This window comes from Monodelphis domestica, chromosome 1, assembly GCF_027887165.1.
Source record: "Monodelphis domestica isolate mMonDom1 chromosome 1, mMonDom1.pri, whole genome shotgun sequence".
NCBI lineage: Eukaryota > Metazoa > Chordata > Mammalia > Didelphimorphia > Didelphidae > Monodelphis > Monodelphis domestica.
In genome coordinates, this window is record NC_077227.1 from 371,877,285 (window position 1) to 371,898,445 (window position 21,161).

A 21,161-nucleotide genomic window follows, 5' to 3' on the forward strand; every position below is an offset into this window, starting at 1 on the left:
TTTTTAACATTATTTGAGATATGATGAAGCTAGTCCTTCATATTTTCCTTCATATTTTTTCATTAATTCCCTGATATTCTAGGTCTTTTCTTCTTCCAGATGAATTTTGTTATTTTTTCTGGCTATATGAGCTAATTTTTAGGTAGTTTTCTTGGTATGGCACTAAATAGGTTGATTAATTTAGAAAGAAATATATATAGAAAGAAATCTCATTTTTACCCAATGGTATCTGCCTACCCCAGGGCAATTAATTTAGTTTTCCATTTGTTTGGATCTTACTTTTATCTGTGTGAAAAGTGATCATATAATTCCTTAGTTTGTCTTAGCAAATAGATTCCCAGGTATTTTATAGTGTCTATACCTGGGAATCTATAGTGATAGCTTTCTTTCTTTATTGCCTATTAGAATTCCTTCAATTTCTTCTCTTATTGCTATAGCCAGCATATATAATATTCAATAGTGGTGGATAATGGCCCTCCTTTTTCACTCCCGATCTTATAGAGAAGGTTTCTAGTTTATCCCCATTTCAGATTATGTTTGTTGATGGCTTTAAATAGATGCTATTTATGATTTTTGAGGAATGCTCCATTTATTCCAATGTTGCCTAGTGTTTTTAATAGGAATGGGTGTTAAATTTTGTCCAAAGCTTTTTCTTCCTCTATTGAAATAATCACATTCTTTCTGTAGATTTTGTTATTGATTTGTTCAGTTAAACTGATAATTTCCCTAATATTGAACCATCTCTGCATTCCTAGTATAAAAGCGACCTAGTCAAAGTATATGATTCTTATGATATGTTGCTATAATCTTGCTAGTATTGTGTATAAAATTTTGCATCAATAGTCATTGGGGATATTGGTGTACGGTTTTCTTTGTTTTTGTACTTGCTGGCATCAGCACCATATTTGTGTCATAAAAAACTACTTTGTAGAATTATTTCCTCACCTTTTTCTGAATAATTTATGTAGTATTCTACATAAGAATTAATTCTTCTGTAAATGTTTGGTAGAATTTGCTCATGAATCCATTTGCCCCTGAGGCTTTTTTCATAGAGAATTCATTGATGGCTTTCTTCCCCCCCCTAATTTTTAAAATTTCCTCCCTTTTTTGCATTTATGGTACATTTTCTCGATATGCGTTTTTGTTCTCTTACTGCATATTCAATTACTCCCATATAAAGAAACTGATTCCCTTATAAAAGGTAAGAAAATTTAGTCCATAACACAATATCAACACTTCCCTTTTTTCCATTCTTCTGTTTCTTTAAATTCTCCTTTAAACTTGGGTTTCTTAGGAAGCTTTTATCCTTTGTTAATCCCTTTTTTATCTTTCTTTTGCTCTACTATTCACTATGTTTAAAAAATAGCCTATAACCTGATGGAACTGATTTCATTTTTTAGTTTTTTTCTTGATAAATGTACTTATTTATCTTTCTTTTGTCTCTGTGTACAACAAGTTTTTAAGTGAATAATCTTCCAACATCTGGGTTTTTAGATTTTGTTTTGGTCTTTTTTTCCTCAAAATACCTGTCTTATTGAAAGTAAATCTTTTTTTTCCCCTAAGATGATGATTTGTCTCAGCTTTATAGGCTATTTTATTTGGGCTTTGGAATAGTTTTTGCCCTTTCTTGGAATTTCTTTTAAATGCAGAACAATCCTTTATTCCCTTTATTACATATTTAAAGATCTTTTGCTTGACTGTAACAAAATTTACTGTTTGTTACTTAACATTGTTAAATTTAACTGCCACACAAATTGGTGTTTGAACCTAGAATTTATATAGTATCTTAAGATTCACATCATTTAGTTTCTTTATCATATTGATCAGCAGATTTAATTGGGTAGTAATTTTTAGTCCACATTCAAAAGTTTAGGACAAATCTCTTTTGGTCCTTTCTAGATTATACTCTAGAGCCTTTTTGAATTGTCATATTTTTTGAGATCTGTGATCCTTATGTTATTTGCACAAATCATGTTTTTAAAATTAATGGTAATTATTTACATAAAACTTAGGGTTTTTTTTTAGGGAAGTAGCTGGGCCAGGAATCAGGAAGACAAAGATGTGAGTTCAAAATGGACCTCAGGAACTTACTTCCTATGTGATCCCAGGCAAGTCACGTAACCTCTGTTTGCTTTAAAAATCACTAGAGAAAGAAAGACAAACCACTCCAGTATCTTTGCCAAAAATACTCCATGGACATGATGATTCATGGTAATAAAAGGAGAGAACAACATGGTTTCTTTTAATGTTGTTGCCTTCTCTACTGTTAAATTTTCTTCTACTTTAGTATTTTCCTTTTCCAAATATTCCTCTCAGAGCCTCTGCTTTTTAAAAATTCTCTTTCATATATTTACTTTTTCCTAATTTGTTCCTTTTAAAACTCTGTTGGAAGAGTACTTTCCACACTGTTTGTAAACCAGGCTGCTATTCAGATTCTCTTTCTTAAACTCAGCCCTTCTTTTGTTTCATCTATTTCCTTATACTTTGGTATCACCACTTTCCACTGCTGCCTAGACCTAGAATTTGGGGATTCTGGTTCTATCCACCAGTTTCTTGATGTCAGAGTTAGCTAGACAAGATCCATGCCTGAGTCAGCTCTTGGAAGAGGAAATGGATTGACAGTCCTCTTTTCTTTAATTATTTGATGTTCTTTTCCTTCTAGTCTATGATCTGCACTGTACTGCTTTGTGCTGCCCATGTTTTTTATAAGACTTTTCTCTTCCCATATCTCTTATTTTTCTTTATATGGCTAGGCATAATTATTAACTACTGCCAGTTGTACAGCGAGGAAGATGTGAGGAATGAGTTACTACTGGGGAGAGAATAGATATTCCTACAACTAGACATGAAATCATAAGCCTGGGAACTTTTTAAGGTTCATTGTGCCTACTGCATTGAGTGCTTGACAGGGTGGGGAGCTGAGTGAGAACTCTTAAGTATTTCATTTATTTGCTATGGTTTTATAAGGTATTTAATTTATATGCTATTTTGGCCATCTTATCATAGCAATTCTGCTTCTTTAACTGGTACATGATCATTTTTTGGAAGGAAGGAGGAAAGAAAGAAAGAAAGAAAGAAAGAAAGAAAGAAAGAAAGAAAGAAAGAAAGAAAGAAAGAAAGAAAGAAAGAAAGAAAGAAAGAAAGAAAGAAAGAAAGAAAGAAAGAAAGAAAGAAAGAAAGAAAGAAAGAAAGAAAGAAAGAAAGAAAGAAAGAAAGAAAGAAAGAAAGAAAGAAAGAAAGAAAGAAAGAAAGAAAGAAAGAAAGAAAGAAAGAAAGAAAGAAAGAAAGAAAGAAAGAAAGAAAGAAAGAAAGAAAGAAAGAAAGAAAGAAAGAAAGAAAGAAAGAAAGAAAGAAAGAAAGAAAGAAAGAAAGAAAGAAAGAAAGAAAGAAAGAAAGAAAGAAAGAAAGAAAGAAAGAAAGAGAGAGAGAGGGAGAGGGAGGGAGGAAGGCAGGAAGGAAGGCAGGAAGGAAGGAAGGCAGGAAGGAAGGCAGGAAGGAAGGAAGGAAGGAAGGAAGGAAGGAAGGAAGGAAGGAAGGAAGGAAGGAAGGAAGGGAGGGAGGGAGGGAGGGAGGGAGGAAGAGAAAGGAATTAAAAGGTTAACTAGCAGGAAACAATAAGTAGAGAAGAAATGGTATACTTGAAAGGACTTCATACATGTGATCATATTAGAGGATGACCATATTACCCTTCCTGCTTCCCTAGTGGGTAAGATAAAGCAAAAGGAAGTTAAAAGGAACATAGCATTCATTCTAGTTGACCATACTTGAATGACCCACTAATCCTAAACCTGTCATTAACTCTTCCAGACTAGTATGAATAGACTGTTCCTGGATATGATGAAGAAGAGATTCTAGAGTCTTCCTTGGCATATTCCTGTTTTAATTAATTGAACCAAGGAACTAAGAAAGAATGATGGAACAATATATTTATGTCTACCATTTTAGGCTCATTACAATTCAGTGGAATGGAAGATAAAATCAACTGCAATATTAAGAATTTTTTTTCTTCTTCTCTATCCCTTCCCTCTTTCCTCTCCCCTCTTTCCCCTTCCTTTCTTCTCTTCTCTTTTTGTCTTATAACCTAGAGGTTAATCTATATACCTTTTGATGAGAATGGCAGCCCCCAATACACCCGGGCTTTACATTGGGGGGGAGGGGGAGAACCTCTCTTATAAGGAGAGTAGTCTGTCAGCATTTAGAATCTTAGCCCCAGGGACTAAACTCTTTTGGAACACAGATGAGCCTGCCAGATAATTAGAGCCAGCAGGCATTTAGTCTGTGCTTGAATCAACATTCTCCTGCTAGCAGGATAAAAGTTCTTGTCCAAAATTTCTTATCTGATTTAGGGTTAAACATTCCCCTTTAACTCCAGTGGATTCCTCATTTTCAACCAGTATTCTCCCTCAAACCATTTCTGAGGACTGCATTCAAAGAAACTACAAAAGACTGTTTTTCAGAGTCACTACAGGTTCTCTCAGCCTCTTGAATCCTATGGATCTTCTACAGTTAAGGAAGCATGTAAGGGAGAAAGAGAAGGGACAATCAATTATTAAGTTTCTACTATGTTCAAGGCACTGTGCTAAATCCTTTAAAGATATTATCTTCTTTGAGCCTTACAACAACCCTGTGGGGTAGATGTTATTATTATCCCTATTTCATAGTTGAACAAACTAGCAAGTAGAATTTAAGTGACTTGCCCAAGGTCACACAACTAGGGATATCTGAGGCCAAATTTGAATTCATCTCTTCTTGACTCAGCCCAAATCTCTATCCACTGCACCACGGAATTAAAGAATAAGACCAGAAAAATAAGACTAGGTATACCTGTTACGAAACTATACCTTTCTACCATAAATCTTTTTTTTTTTATTCCTGTTTTTTCCCCATTCTAATGTAACCCACAACAAATTATTCAAACTTTGAATCGCTCTGGAAAAAAGCCTTTGATCATATCATTTAACTACTCAGAAACTTCCAGTGACTCTCACTATCTGTTGTATCATCAAGCTTCTTTAACTGGCATTCAAAACCATTCTCAGTATAGCTTCATCTTACTTCTGCAGTCTTATCTCATATAACTCTTTTCTAAGTCCTATATTTGAGTCACCCTTTAAACTCACCATGTATTACTTGTGTGCCTTGGCTTATACTTTTGATTCTATTCAAAGGTCATCTTCGTCTTACACATCTCACCTCAAAGGCCATTTCTTCCATGGAACCCTCCTTGATTTCCTCAGTTATTAGTAATTCCTCCTTCCTATGAAGTTTCATAATACTTTATCCCTTTCAATTCTTTCACACTTGCTGTTATTTGATTTCTTATTTCCTTAAACTAGATTTAAATTCTTGAGAACAGGGTTGATGTCTTAATCATCTTGATATGCTTTATATACTGGGTAGTCAGTAAATGTTTGATGAATTGAATATTTAACTTCATTGTAGTTGTGACAACAATGCTAGTTATTAACTACAAACTCACAAGTGTGTATGGGTGACAGAAGCCTAGAATGCTCTGCCCTCTCATTGTATTATGTTAATTACCTACACTGTTTTTTGGCACCATTAGAGTAGCTCTAAAGTATGAATGGCTATCTTTATTTTTTTCATTGCTCAAATTATGCTTCCTTTTTGTTACCTTAGTTTCTAAAGACTCTGCGTGGTTTCATGGCCAGCTGCCAGCAACCTGGAAAGTTTTCTGATGTCTTTTTTTTTTTTAATATACTGAATAACTCAGTAAGAAAAGCCACTCCAAAGTCTGTCACTGTCAAGTGTTATAGGAAGAAGTTTAGGTCAAAAGAAACATTGCTAATTTATTTCTGGGACTCCCTCACATTTGGGATTCTGATGGGTATTCTTTCTAAGGAAATTTTCCTTTCCAAAGATCAGAAACAGTTATACCCATCCTCTTTCCCAACTAGAGTAGAAGTTAATCCATATTTACCAACATGATAACACTAGAGATGAAAAAAAAAAAGCTGTGCTTCTATACATTTGTCTATGACAACAATGTTTAAGGGCCCCTAGATAGGGTGACTTTCATAATCTACATGGGCAATTTTTAGTCCCTCTGTCTCCTCTTTTAAAAAAAAAATCATTTTCCCACTTCAGCTCTTGTCCTAATTCTGTTCTTGGATCATCTGAACAAACCTCTCCCCTCAACCAAATCCTCCATTCTGGCCAAATCATAAAGGCCAAGAAAAAAATTGTGAAAGGTCACCTTCACAATGGGTTTTCCAGGATTATTTAGATGTAATGAATAAAATTGCAAATTCTATTGAGGCTTTTAGAACTAATGAAAATTATCAATGTGTTACACAGCTGCATTTCAGTTTTGTTTGTCTGAGCCTGGAACAGAATAGATTTTATAAAAATAGAACTTAAATGTGACCACAGAGCGTGCATGCTAATCAGTTCATTTTAAGATATTGTTTTGCAATACTTTTAAGATACACACATGCTGGGAAAAATTACTTGTCATAGGAACAATGTAGAGCAATTTCTTACTAAAGTTGCTAATGGAACTACATTTTCTACATGAGGCATCGAACATTATCCATTCCTTCTTTTAGGTAAGTGTTAAAAAAAAACACAGGAAGGTTGGGGGCAGGCTTATTCAAGGATTTTTTAAAATATGAAATGTGCAATCTATTTGGAGGAAAGAGCCCATTAATCTAGGAAGGTTTAGATAAAGGTAATCAAAACACATGCTGAGCTGGGTCATCTTTCGTATACTTTCTCTGCTCCAAGAAATGTAGAGGAGCTTTTTCAGCACCACAGAGATGGAAAGCACCAGGAAGGGGCAGAGTGCTGAGTGGTCCCCCACTGAAGGTATTCTCTATCCTCTACTGATTTCCTCTAAGTAGGCAATCCCATCTGAATAGTTCTGATATCCAGATTGCATTCACTCTCCTCATACTGCGCACACCTCAGTTGGAAAGCATTTGTTTCACTTGTTTGAAGGTAGAAATCTCAGTGGTGAGTTTTGATGTGGGATGAAGCGCCAAGCCCAGGCCTTCCCCTTAAAGGTGAAATGCAAAGCTTTTTACCGAAAAAAATAAAATAAAATAAAAAGAGAACTTCCCCGATCATTAACTGGAACTTATGTGAAGATGTTAAACTACAAATGTGTCTAAGAACTGAACACAGCCTCTGAAAAGTTGGCACACCTTCACTTGCCTGACAGGCCTTGGTAATAAAATCTAAAGTTTCCTGGAAATATCTCGTTCTTGGTAGCAGAAAAAGGGGAGGAGGGAATTATAATAAACTTTCAATGATATTAGCTGGACAAACATTAGGATCTCATGACTTCACAGACACACCTGAGAGAGTAGAAAAGAACTCAGAAGCTGTCAAGTTAAGGAGCTTAGTGGATAGAGAACTAGACTTGGAGTCAAGGAAAAAATGAATTCAATTTCTGCCTCAGACATTTACTTGCTCCATAACCCTGTTAAGTCACGTAAGCTCTCTGTTCCTCTGTTTCTTTATCTATAAAATGGAAAAGTGAGCTGTGATAAACTCTAAGATCCCATTCAGCTCTGAACCCATGACTCATATGTCTTTGACCTTATCATACAAAATTGTCACCACTTAGTTCTTTTGACTTCTTTTGCCAAACATTTTGTCATGCTGGCAAATCAACTCTATGTATAAGACTGTCTCAAGAACACACACACAAGTCAGGAAATCATAGAACATCCACCTTGGATCCATACTACTTTGCCACAAAGAGTTACCATTTGGCTCTTTTGTTCCTTTTCTTCCCTATACTACTGTGTCATAGAAGGAAAATGGGCCAATCCAGCTCATCTCTTTTGCTTTTACATGATTTTATTTTTGTGTATAGGACTGGAAACCTCAAAGATATTGGCAGAAGCTATTCCCTTCTTGTTCCTACAGATGAGCTGCCTTTCCTTTCTGCTAGTAATAATTATTATTAATAATATTCTATGTTCCTGGCTTTATGATTATCATCTCATTTGATCCTGAAAACAACATGAGAGGTAGATGCTATTATTGTCCCCATTTTACAGATGAGGAAACTAAGGCAAATAGAAGGCAAGTGACCTGCTTATGACCACAGTGTTAATTTCTGAAGCTAGAAGTCTCTGCTAGATTTGAGGTCTTCCTGACTACCTAGGTCATCATTCTATCTACTCTCCTTCCCCTTATAATAACAAAAAAAGACAATAAAAATCAAAATCCATAGATTTTTCAGATTTACTTTTGACCATTTTATTCATCTTTCTCCATTCTCAAACATTGGAATTCACACATGGGAAAATTGAATTTTTATTTATCATTTTCTCTCTCAATCAAAACAACAACAAAAAATACTCCTACAGTGGAGAAACTATTTTTTTTATCCACATTTGGCAACAGTCCTGTGAAACAATGATTAGGCCAAAAATTAGGGAGGCAGAAGAAAAAAGACAAAGAATCTGACTAATCTACCCAATAGAAAAGTAGTTTCTAAGTAATTAATGATAGCAAGGGTAGGTAAGATTTAGTACAATACTAGATCCTAGAGTAGCATCAAAAGAGCATTTATATTCCTTTTAATTGACTTCTTTATGGTGAACTTAACTAAAATGTATATTTTTCACTAGGCTATACTCATCTCCTATTCATCCCACAAGATTACAACAGTCCTGGGACTCATACCTCATCAATACCTCTGACTGAATCCTGGGAACTCCTCCCAGAATCTCCATTTAGGGAAGATAGCCAAGCCAATCATCATTTCATTTCCTACCCAAGTACACACCTCTGGACTTCTCTATCCACCTCACAACAACCTATTTTTCTTCCCTCCTCCTCCACTTTTTAGCTTCCTTTTGTATGTTATTTCCCCTCATTAGATTATAAACGCTTTGAAGTCAGGGATTATCTTTCTTTGTCATTTTTATATTTCCAGAATTTATCACAATTCCTGACATGTAGTATGAGAATAACAAAATTTTATTGACTAATTTCTATGAAGTATCTGAGGTGGTAGGTTTCACTTTTACTCTTTATTTTTTTTAACCTTCTCCATGCAAAAGTGATGCTGTTCCAGTTTGGTCTTCTCCAGAAAATTGCTGCCTCTATCATCCTCACTCTTCAACTTGTCTTCAATCTTGCCCTGTCAATTTATTACTTCCTTGATTTCTAAAAGCATACCCATTTCTCCCATCCTCAAAAAAGCCTCATTTGATTCATCTCTCCCCACTAGCTATCATTACCAGTCTGGCCTATCTTTTGTGGCTAAACTTCTAAAGATTATCTACAATGAGTATTATGAATTCATTTCCCCTCGCTCTTTTTAATTCTCTACAATTTGAGTTCCAATATCATTCTATTGACACTTTTTTTCCAAGTTACCAGTGATCTATTAACTGCCATATTGAATGACCTTTTCTCAATCCTCATCCTTATTGACCTCTATCCTGGTCATCCTATTACCTATCTGATATAAATTTCTCAATCTCCTTTGCTGAATCTTCATCCAGGTTTCATCTGCTAACTATGGGGATCCTACAAGGATCTGCCTGGCTCCTTTTCTCTTCTCCCCCTATATTATTTTACTCGGTAGTCTCATCACCTCCTATATATAGATTCAATTGCCTTCTCTATGTTGATTAACAAATAAACTTCTCCATTTTTCCATATAGCTTCCCTAACCTCTCTTCTCATTCCTATTCTTATATCTCCAACTGCCTATTGGATATCTCAAACAGAATGTCTTTTAGACATTTTAAACTCAACATATCAAAAATTCAATTAATTATCTTTTCTCCAAAATCCTTCCCTCTTCTTAACTCTCCACTAATGAGAGTGCTACCATCCATCCTCCCAATCTCTCAGGCTCAAAATTTAGTTGTCATCCACAGCTCTTCACTTTTATCCCCTTTGTATTGTGTGTTTTGAAGTGGACCTAAGCCCTGGGAGAGTCCATCATCCAGGATTCTCTACTTTAACTTCCTCTGAAACATCCCACTTCCTTTGTGGGAGGTGTCAGAGGGAGAATAAAAGAGGGAGAATAAAAGAGGAGAAAAGCACGGTTTTGGCACCTTTTTTCCCCTAACCTAGGTGGAGAGCTTTGATTCTTTCCTAGCTGCCACTATCGAACTTTCCTTGGCCTTCCTAACCTTTCCCTTCTTGACCCTAAATAAACCTATCTAACTTTCCCTGGAGTCTAGCTTGATTAAATCTGCTCCCTAGAATACCTTCAAAGATCCTTGGTCAATTTCCCTACCAGAAAATTAGATAGATAGATAGATAGATAGATAGATAGATAGATAGATAGATAGAAAGAAAGAAATAAACAAATAAAGAATAAATGATAAAAAAAATTCCAATTCCAAATAATTTTAAATGGAGATGGGTATACTTAGATTGGAACCTTGAAAATCCTTTTTTTCTAGTTTGACAACACAAATAAAACTTGTAAGCTAGTTCATTTTACCAAAAGGGAGATAAAATTTTGAGTGTTTTTATGTTATAATAAGTATGGGCAAATACATTCTCCCATAATAGCTGAAATTGAAAAATTTCAGAACCTGCATAAAATATTATTTGTTGGGCTTGTTGTCATGGTAAGATACAAAAGGAGAAAAAGCAAGATTATCTAAAAAGGAAATATGTCAAATACAACTATGGCAGAAATGACTTGAAAAACTAAGTCAAAGACATTTGAAGTTAACTTCACAATCTAGCCATGATATTTAATATAAAGCTAGAAAGCCATAATGTTCAAATAAAATCAGCATAAAAGAAACATGAAAATTAAATATGGAAAATTAAAAAATATAGATTTAATCAACATTTGAAAGTGAAAATGAAAAAGTTAATGTAATAGGAGTCAAAACAGTCTAAAGAAACATAAACATCTTTCAAACTTTATGCTATGAAGGTTTGAGGAAGAGAAAGGAAATCTCTGGTAGACTATATGGTCTAAAAGTTGGTACACAACAAAAGTGTAAGTTAGATAAAATGTGAAACTGCAAGTTTGCATAAGATTTATATAATGAAGGACAAAAGGGTTATTTCAAAGGAGATAACTAAAATGAGTTCTCTGAAAAACTGGAAAGGAGCAAGTTCAAATGATATCCATAATTATTGACTCAAGCACTTTATATTAGTGAATAAATATTTAGCAAAGTGCTTTACCAGATCCCTCTCTAATGCAAGCAAGCCTGATCCCATCTTTCTTAACCGAAGGCATTACATATTCACTATCATAGGATGAGAATACCAATGAAACCTCCCAAAACTGGCCAATTACATGTGACATTTTTAGGCACAGCATTCACATAGCTTATGTTAATCAAAATAGCTATAAATATTTAATAGAAAACAATATATTTGCTGAAGAGCAAAAATTATGTACCCAAAAGTCCCATTGGCAGGAAAAGCAACTCAGATTAAGTGATTATTTGACAAGCCACTCAAAAGTACTATAACGTCTATACCTCCTTGAAACTTTCTTTGCAGAACTTCTGTTAGTATCCAAGAATATTAAACATTATTCAAGCAAAATACATCTGTTAAGTACATTCATATCCATTAGGATAATTTGTAAGGACGTGAGCGCAAAAATGACAGTCTTTGTAGACTGTTACTTATTATCAATATATGTTTCCACATTTCTATTATGTGTCCATAACAGCTATAAATCTCAATATTCCGAATGCTTTTCTTGGACACTTTTCTGACATATTAGTTCTTAGCAAGAGAAAAAAAAATGACTCAGTAATACTAGACATGAATTCTACTGTCTCTTCACAGCTCACTAGGTACAGTAATAGATAATGGCATAATTACTTTCTGAGTTAAAAAAAAGTCCTGTTGGAATGCCTGCAGGTACATGTACATTTATTTGGTTTGGATCTTATTTTTCCAGCATAATCAGTTTATTATATTTGGTATGACTGGTCCCAGTGAAAGAAAGCATCCAGGGAAAATTATCTTTTGATGTAGACTCATAAATTTGATATTAAGAAAAGTTATTTTTTCATGCCTAAAGCAATGTCCTCCTACCCTACTACCACTAAAATGGGAGCACTCTTTGGGGGGCAGATATCAACTGAAGAACTTGATTTAGAAAGACTAGCCCTTCCAAGCACATTCACTTCTCCTTTCAGGATATATACCATTATCACCTTTCATATACCCCAGTTCAATAAACCGAAGGTCATGATCAAAAGATCTTAAAAGTGATTATAATGATTATAATAATGCAACTTCCTTGTGTGTAGTACTTTTTTTTTTCCATTTTAATATATTTTATTTGATCATTTCCAAGCATTATTCGTTAAAGACATAGATCATTTTCTTTTCCTCCCCCCCACCCCCCATAGCCGACGCGTAAGTCCACTGGGCATTAGATGTTTTCTTGATTTGAACCCATTGCTTTGTTGATAGTATTTGCATTAGAGTGTTCATTTAAAGTCTATCCTCTGTCATGTCCCCTCAACCTCTGTATTCAGGCAGTTGCTTTTTCTCGGTGTTTCCACTCCCATAGTTTATCCTTTGCTTATGAATGGTGTTTTTTTTTCTCCTGGATCCCTGCAAGTTGTTCAGGGACATTACACCGCCACGAATGGAGAAGTCCATTACGTTCGATTATACCACAGTGTATCAGTCTCTGTGTACAATGTTCTCCTGGTTCTGCTCCTCTTGCTCTGCATCACTTCCTGGAGGTCGTTCCAGTCTCCATGGAACTTCTCCACTTTATTATTCCTTTGAGCACAATAGTATTCCATCACCAACATATACCACAGTTTGTTCAGCCATTCCCCAATTGATGGGCATCCCCTCGTTTTCCAGTTTTGGGCCACCACAAAGAGCGCAGCTATGAATATTTTTGTACATGTCTTTGTGTCCATTATCTCTTTGGGGTACAGACCCAGCAGTTGTGTGTAGTACTTTTAACATTTCAAATAATTTTAGTTTCTATTGCTTCATTTGATCTAACCAATCTTATAAATCATATTTTATGGGTAAGGCAGTCAAAAGACTAAGAGACCAAAGGTCCCAACAGAGATCACCTATTAGGTTAGGCAGATGCATAACTAGGAACTAAAACTAAGGACTCCTTTCTCTAGCCTTTTTGCTTTCATTTGAACCAAAGATTCTTAGCCTAGAATCCAGGGTCTGTGGATAGATTTTTTTTTTCAGGATATCTGTGAACTTCAATAGGAAGTAAATATTTTAATACCTATGTTTCAATACAATTAATTTCTATTGTAATTCTTTGCATTTTTTCTATGCATTTAAAGACATCATTTTGAAAGGGGCTCTACCAGACTGCCAAAGGGGTCCATGACACAAAAAATTATAAACCCTGTACAAGACTATTCCTCTGAAGATAAAGAGTTCCTTATGACAGTAGTATTAAGAAGTTGGTGTTTTCAATGCATCCCTAGAATGGAAGGTTATTATTTTCTGTTGTTTGGTCTGGTTTTAAATAGAGATCATATTGTAATGTCACCTGTGTTTTATCATGAAATTTCCCAAATAGTTTCAGCTAAACAGCAAACCTGACTGTGGCCCATATTAGCCCGGGTGAGAGTCTGGAGTGATGCCAACCTTTCTAGCTAGCAAGCCAATGCAAAATGAAAGTAGCTTGATGCTGACAGATTTAACAGAAGGTGCCACATACAAATTACAGTTTGTTCAAAAATTAGCTGCCAGATTATTAATTTGAAGAAAATGCTCACAACCCAACTTCCCCCCTTCTAGATCCCTGGCTGAGCTTTCCAGTTTGTTGATGCTGATCTTCCCTGCACTCCACAGCTCCACCGTACAACACTGGAGACTATGATTTCTTGCCAGCAGAGATACTGAAGGCTGAGTTGGCCAAGGCCAGCCTTTGCTCTTTTAAAGCTTCAATTGGGTCTTTCCTATTTTAAGGCATCACTAGTTAGTTTTATGTCCTTGGGTATTTATCCTACCTAGGCCTCATTTTTCCCATCTGCAAAATGAGATTAGACTGGATTAATGTTTCTCAGACACTACTCTGAAGACAGATTCAGACTGGGGACAAATCATTTGTTTATCCATGTTTATCCATGAAACTTTTATATGCAAAAGTCCCTCCTAAAAGGAATAATTTAATATATTTCTGACTTGGCATTGAAAAGGGCACTTTGAGGAATTAACCACTCTCATGCTAAGGAAAGTTGCAGGGGAGAATATAGTTATGTGGTGCAATGGATTAAATATTGAGCCTTGATTCAAGAAGCCTTGAGGTCAGATGTTCATCATACAATTAATATCTGAGTGAGCCTGGACAAATCATTTTTCTCATCTATAAAATGGAGAAAATAATAGCTCCTGCCTTCCAAGGTTATTTCAGTATCAAATAAGATATTATTTGAAAAGAACTTAGCACAGTTCTTGGCACATAGTAGTTATTTAATACAGTCCTTCATTCCCCATCAGAATCCTTACCAATCTTTCCCAAGATTTTCCTTTGAATAGGAGGAGCTGATTCCTTAGTCAAGATTTCTTTAGCCGCACTGAGACAGTATTGTGTCCCCAAAGTAGATAGATTGAGGGGAGGGAGGGAGAATGAAAGAGAGTCAGAGACAGAGACAGAGAGAAAGAGGGAAAGAAACAGAGACAGAGAGAGACAGACAGAGACAGAGAAGGAGAGAAAGAGGGAGAGAGAGAGAAAGAAAGAAGAGAGAGAGAGAAGGAGAAAGAGAAAGTGAGAAACAGACAGAGACAGAGATTGCTTCTCATTCTGTCTTTATTGTGATGATATCACTTCTGTATCTCTCTTCCACCCTGATTCTAGGTGTCTGGGCTACCAAGAGCAAGAGCTTCTGCATTCTTTGGAAGTTACAGTAGTCCTTTATAGGGAATTGAGTTGATTTAGTAATGATTAGGCTTGGTAACACTGAACTAAATGATCTCTAAGGTCTCTTTCAACTCTAAATTCTATGATTCATTGTTAGCAAGAAACTAGACCCTTGTTCTCTGAAGAAGTTTCCACGTGTATAGGTACCCAATAATTAACTAGTTTCCAGTGGCTGATAGATCTTTTCACTTCTTGTCCAACATATAAAGCTAAAATGAGTCTTTTCCCACATATTTTTATGGATGATAATTTGTTCTAACACTCCTTCCTTTTCACTGTAGTTATAACACACACTTGTAATAAGTGATCTGGGTTATATGAACATCTTTTCCTTAATAACATGGCTGAAAGAATTTAGGCGAAGACTGGGAAATGAATTTCTAAGTTCTATTCACACAAAGTTGACTTGGACAAGCTGTTAACTTTTGAGCAATAGTTCATTTTTAAAATGGGAATGCCAGAGGACGTCTATGTGGGTGTTAAAAGACACACACAGAATAAGACATCTAGGATCATTCAGGGTCCTGTGTACTATCAGCCCTATCTTAACCCTTTTTCCTAAGATATAAAGCATTTATAGCAGAGACATGCTCTGTGAATGTTTCCTAATAATAAACAAATAAGTAATCCTCTATGATTAGCAATAAGTGACGACTAATGTTTAGACTTCCCTGTCTCTGTCAAAAAAATCCATTTCATCAGACCCAGAAATGGCCCAAATTATTTGATATGCATTAGAAATGAAAAAGACCTTGAGCAGTAGATATGTAAGTCCATGACCCTGCCAATGCAGGAATAGCAATTAGGAGGTCTAGCAGCTCAATTCAGATGCCAAAGAAGAAGTTTCAGTGCCAACATAACTAAGTGGTTTCACATATTCCTTTAAGTTAGTCTTCTATGTTTAGATACTATCCTCTTTTTTCCATTATACTTTCAGTTTAATACAGGGTAAAACATGGGAAATATTAAAGTACTTCAGGTTCTGGTCCATTGATAATATTTGTTCATCTTTGAGTTTTTTTCATTCCAACATGCCATGTTGCTTCCCAAAAGTTAAAGTAAAAAATTTCTGGCTCTATTCATATAATCACATGTTTATTGATTTATTATTTATAATAGGAAAGTTAGAAGGCACAGTGGAAGAATTTATGTTAGCTCTTAAGGTTTTTTTAAGTGTTTAATGTATTATAGGGTAAAATTATTGCAAGTGAAATGGTGGCTTTTAAGATTTTATTTTGTTTTTCTTTTTGCAAATTCCAGGTCTGACAAGTAAGGAAAAGGATCAGGCAGCTTCTGCAGCTCCAGCTCAAAGAACCACAAGTCAAGATAAAGTAAGCAAGACACAGGCATGAATTAGCAAATGGGGAGAAATAGAAAAGTGAATACTAACTCAAACGCCATACCAAATTGGTTCAGATTGAATGCTTTCTGACTTTTCCTAATTCATTTCAATGAGTCAATTTCTTCTAGTAATAGGGTTGGACCTATGAATGAATGAATGATAAACACATATATATTAATTCTTACTTTGTATCCCATACTATGTTCTGGGGTATGTTAAGCCCAGAAGATGCATATGTAAAAAAGTAAGATGGTCTCTGAACTCAAGGAGTTTACATTATAATAAAGAGACATAAGACATTAAGGAAGCAGTAACCAAGGAAATACATTTTGTTCAAAGTAGTCACTGGGCTAGTGAATTGATCCATTCCCACAACAAAAGTTGGAAAAAGCACAAGGGTGAAAAGAGCAAGTATATCAGGACTAGGTTGATGGCAAAACAATAAGGTTGGATGGTTGAATGGGATATATGAAGTATCATCTGGTAATCTGAGCTTCCTAGATGGAGTGGGTTAAAACTGTACCTGCTCAGTCCACAATCAAGATAGTTCAATACCAGAGTAGGAATTCCAAAGCTCAGCTGATTAATTTCCCTAGGGATATGGGCATGGATTCTGGAAGTCTGATATCAGATGATATTGATCCAAGGGGGAGACTCATGGCAGTGGGAGAACTAAAGGCAAGATGGCCCAAGGGCCAGATGTATGGACTGTTAAAGAGTAAACTCCTGCTTATGTGGTATAATTTAAGAAATGCCAAAAAATATCACTCAAGAGTATCTCCTCTCCTGGTAGGCCATTGTGCCTGACATTCATTGATCTAAGATAATGAAGCCCTTGTTAAATGTAAATACATTATTTGGTAGGGACAGTACATGAAATCATTATCACCCATGACTACCTAAGCAAGAATTCATCAGATGAATTCTTATCAGCTAACAAAACCATATAAGTGATGGAAAAACATAGAGGAGATGAATTTGGATAAAGGGAAATGATAAGAAAAGGATAATCAAAAGTGTCTTACTGCCTGAAAGCTGTTCCAAGAATGTTGGAACTATGGTAGAGTATACACAAAGGCAACATGAGGTGTTTTGTTATCTAATGGTGGGAGTAAATGAAGAAGACACAAAGATGATTAGTTCAAAAAAAGCATATTGACCTCAGAACATTACCTACTTCATAATTTTATCTCTCTCTGTGAGGTACCTTGGTACCTTTGCTCTACTGATATTCTCAGAGGAAATAAATAAATAGTGTATTTTTAATTACTGCCTAATTTGTAGATCACCGAATTAGAGAAGTTTAGATCTGGAAAGCACATTACAAATCATCTATTCAATTCTCTCTTTTGAAATAGGAATAAATAAATAAATTAATTAATTAAAAAATAACCAGCAAGTAAGGATGAAATGAAAGACAAATGAGGGATGTTTTGATAAGGGAAGTCTCAAGAATAATTAGTAGGATTGTATAGGAGTTGATTGTCACTCATAAACATTTATTAAGTAACTTTGGACTTTATTGCATATAGACAGGGGAGATGGGTGATATTATCAGACCTGCATTTTATGAAGATTACTTTGACAATTAAGTAGAAAATGAACTGAATGGATGAAAGATTTGTGGCAGAGAAACCAACCATCAGGCTATTACAATAGTTTAGACAAGAAAGTGTTAAGGGTCTGTACCAAGATGATGGCAGAGGAAAAAAAATGGTTATAAATGAGAGATGTTACAAAGGTAAAATTTGTACGCCTTCACAAAAGATTGGCTTTGAAGGATGAGAGAAAGTAAGGAGTCAGGTAGCCTAGGTTGTAAATCTGGGTATCTGGGAGATTTGTGATAGGCAAACAATAACCAAAATGTTGGGAAGAGGGGCAATTTGAGGGAAAATATAATGATTTCATTTGGGATGTGGTATGCCTAAGATGTCTATGGCACCACAGGTTAAGATGTCTCATTAGAGATGTGATTTTGATTGTCATGAGAAAACTTTCAGATTGAATAAGTAGCTTCAAGAATCATCCACATGCCTAAGTCAATTGTACAAAAAATCAAGCCATTCCCCAATTGACAAATGGTCAAACAACATGAATAGGCAGTTTTCAGATAAAGAAATCAAAACTATCAACACGAAAAGGTGTTCTAAATCCTTCATAATTAGAGAAATACACATCAAAACCACTCTGAGGTATCGCCTCATACCTAGTAGATTGGCCAATATGACAGTAAAGGAAAATAATAATTGTTGGAGGGATTATGGCAAAATTGGGACACTTATGCATTGCTGGTGGGTGTGTGAATTAATACAACCATTCTGGAAAGCACTTTGGAATTATGTGCAAAAGGCTTTAAAAGAATATATAACCTTTGATCCAACAATACCACTACTGGGTTTTTACCCCAAAGAGATAATAATGAAAAAATGTTTGTACAAAAATATTCATAGCTATGCTCTTTGAGGTGGCAAAAAAATTGGAAAATGAGGGTGTGTCCTTCATTTGGGGAATGGCTGAATAAATTGTCGTTTCTGATGGTGATGGAATACTATTGTGCTATCAGCAGTGATGAACTGGAAGATTTCTGTGTGAATTGGAGGGACCCCCAAGAACTGATGCAAAGTGAAATGAGCAGAACCAACATTGTACACTGGAAGTGAAACATTGTGTAACTATCCAATGTAATGGACTTTACTACTAGTAGCAATACAATAATCCAGGACATTACTGAAGGACGTATGAGAAAGAAAGCTATCCATGTTGAGAAAAACACAAAAGTAGGGGAGTAGAAACACAAAAGAAAAACTTATGACCTATCACTTATCACTTGTTAAAATGGGTATATGATTTGGGGTTTCAGCTCTATGGTAAAAATGAATAATGTGGAAATAGACATCAAGTGATAACATTTATACAACCCAGTAGAATTGTTAGTAGGCTCTGGAAGTGGGGAGGGAAGAGAAGAGAAAGAAAAAGAATCATGTAAGTATGGAAAAATATTTTTTAAACTAAAAAAAATTTTTTTAAAAGAATCATCCCCATAAATGTGATAATTGAATCCATAGGAGCCAATAAGATCACCAAATGAATTAATATAGAAGAAGAGAAGAGGATTCAAGATAATAAGATTGGGTCCATGTGACATTAAGAAGTAGAGTGGAACATGGGTCATCTGATTCATGGTACAACCATCTTTTTTTTTTACTTGAAACTCCAAATCTTTATTAACCATAATCAATATATTCTTAAACCTGAGCCAATGAGATCCCTTGATTAGGGCATGGTGTCAATCATGCCAAGACCATGGGTTCCATACTTATCTTGAACAGTTAACTTCACTCTATGGTGTGACCTCTTGTGAATTTATTGATAGAAATGAGGCTGTGAACAAAAATATATCTGCTGAGAGAGGTACACACATCTTTGCATTATACCACATTGCTTTTTTATGTGAACTAGAAAAGTTTCTTTAGAACTTTATCATGACTGTGTTACCTATTTGCCAATTATAAGTTCATTTGTAAAAAAAAAACAACTCCCTTTTATTATCTGATGTTACCAACTGCCAAGTCCATTATCAGAGAGTTTTCCTTTAAAAAACCCCAACTTTATCTGCCTTATGAACAACATTCATTAGTACCTATTATATGTAAAATACATTCTATGTCCTATTGAAGGTAGATAATTATAAGACACTGGCCCTGCTCTAATGACAAGAATTTATAGTGTACCTGAAGAGATAAAGCATACATACATTAAAACCTAAAGAATAATACAAGAATAAAATAGCCCTTGTGCTCAAAGGAACAATAAAGTGGAGGAATTCCATGTGAACTGGAACAACCTCCAGGAAGTGATGCAGAGTGAGAGGAGCAGAACCAGAAGAACATTGTACACAGAGACAAACACACTGTGGTATAATCGAATATAATGGACTTCTCCATTAGTGGCGGTGTAATGTCCCTGCACAATCTGCAGGGATCAAGGAGAAAAAAAACACTATCCAAAAGCAGAGGACAAACTGAGGGAGTAGAAACACCAAGGAAAAGCAACTGCCTGACTACAATGGCTGAGGGGACATGACAGAGGAAAGACTCTGAGCGAACACTCTGATGCAAATACTAACAACATGGCAATGGGTTCAAGTCAAGAACACATATGATACCAGTGGAATCATGCGTCGGCCATGGGGGGGGGGGGGAGGGAGGAAAAGAAAATGATCTTTGTATTTAATGAAAAATGCATGGAAATGATCAAATAAAATACTATAAAATTAAAAAAAAAAGAATAAAATAGCCCTGTTAAAGTTAAATTAAAACTCCAGTCCTTAATTTTCATAGAGTTTATTAATATTTACTTGAGTAAAAGAAGGCAGAAAAAGCCTAGCCCTAAACTAGCCATGGGGGCACTCTCCACATGGTTGTCTCTTACACCTCCCTTTCTTTCGCTGCCACATCCTAGAAAATAGAGAGAGTACACTTCCTAGAACTCCCTCTTTTATTTCCTCTCCTTTAACATGGATCCTATTTCCAGGTCATTGTGCCTAGGTCACTCTCCCGTGACCCAAACTGGAGCCCAGGAAAGCAGGTCATACACAACATTAAAAGACACAAGGCATAAGAATCTTTATTCAAAGTAACAGTTGCCCTATGCAAGTTATAGCTTTGCAGTAGAGTATGGTGTGAGCTTGCATTGAGAAAGGCATAGGTCCTGTGATAAGACAAGTGATAATCTTGTCCAATTGTGCTCTGTACTTGTAGACTTTGGTTGGCTGGAGAATATTCATAGGAGCTGACTCTGAATGAAAAGGATTTCAAAAACAAGCTGTATGAGGATTGGCTGAAGAAAATAGGGGGTTGTTTAGGCTGGAGAATAAAAGAATTGAAAGGGCTATGATAACTATCTTCAAACATTTGAAGGGCTACCATGTGCAAGGGAAGCTAAATTTGTTCTACTTGGCTCCAGAGGGCAGAA

General features: G+C 35.4%; 1 long non-coding RNA gene across 1 annotated transcript in view; it reads left to right on the forward strand.

Moving 5' to 3' along the window:
* LOC103103785 (uncharacterized) overlaps positions 1–21,161 on the forward strand; it is a 176,302-nt gene that overhangs the window by 12,727 nt on the left and 142,414 nt on the right. Inside the window, exon 2 of the long non-coding RNA XR_008915159.1 lies at positions 16,106–16,176. This is a non-coding gene — a long non-coding RNA (uncharacterized LOC103103785). The remainder of the gene's footprint in view (positions 1–16,105; positions 16,177–21,161) is intronic.